The following is a 1,184-nucleotide window of genomic DNA, read 5'->3' as shown; positions in this document are numbered from 1 at the left end:
AAGCAAATCATTTGCATCCTCACCCAAAATCCAACTCTCATCCCACTGCCTGTATACCTTGGGTTTTTAAATTCATTTTATTTTGTTTTTCAACAAACAGAACAGCCAATCCTGAGTGAAGCAGTACATACCTGTGCAAGTGGATTGGGACAACCATCTCCTTTATGGGCTTCTGAAAATCTAGGTCAGAATGTATTCAAATTGTGACTGATGTAATCGCTTCTGGTGGCAGAAAGTCTCATAGAGCAAAGCTGTTTGCACTTGAATGTCAACTCAAATGCTTCCCATACCGAGGGTTTTGATGTCCTCCCCGCCCCCAGTTCCTTCACAAGAGCGGTGCAGATAATGAAGACGTCTGGGATACAATGTCTTCGTTGTGCAAGTGGCTCTTAGCTCCTTGTCCTTTTGCTCTCATGCACGGAGGAAGAGGCTTCTTGGCTTTCCAGCAGACAGTGAGCTGTGTCTGGCCGGCTAGGCAGAGAAAGCAGAAGGGCAGGGGGCAAATGCGTGTGCGTGGTGGAGGTGTCCCCAGCCCCTATGATTATGGCACGATGGGCATTCATGTGGTGGCTTAAGCCACCTTCTGTTTCTATTGCTACAAACACTTGACTTCAGCTCATGCCTTGAAACCTGTCTGAGGTCGGCACAGAGACAAGAACTCCCCAAGGTCTGTGGGTGCCGTTTTGAAGCTAGCCCTGCCGTGAGCAGGAGGTTGGGCTGGGTGAACCAGAATTACGTGGTTTCCTCTGTTTCCAGATGGGCCTGAACCAGCCAGCTTAGTGCTGGTCAGTGTCAGGCACTGCCGTTCCCTCAGGGAGCTGGGTAGCTTCTGAATTTTCTCCAGTTCTCTGCTGCCCCCCCCCAGTATTTCTCACCCTTACTAGTGCTCAGCCTTCACGGTTGGAAGAGGAGCAATGAACCACAGCAGGACCTCCTCCCAGCACAGACACTTCTTCCTGCTATACAAAAAGATGTGGCAAGGCTGGAGGGGGTGCAGAGAAGGGCCACCAAGATGATCAAAGGACTGGGAAGCCAGCTGTATGAGGACAGGCTGAGAGAACTGGGTTTGTTCAGCCTTGAGAAAAGGAGGCTTAGAGGGGACCTCATCACCATGTACCAATACCTAAGGGGTAGCTATAACGAAGATGGAGACTCCCTTTTACAAGGAGTTGTATGGAGAGGAC

This window comes from Egretta garzetta, unplaced genomic scaffold, assembly GCF_000687185.1.
Source record: "Egretta garzetta isolate BGI_Z169 unplaced genomic scaffold, ASM68718v1 scaffold56, whole genome shotgun sequence".
NCBI lineage: Eukaryota > Metazoa > Chordata > Aves > Pelecaniformes > Ardeidae > Egretta > Egretta garzetta.
The sequence above is the reverse complement of the archived record's forward strand: the minus strand, read 5'-3'. Positions refer to the sequence as shown.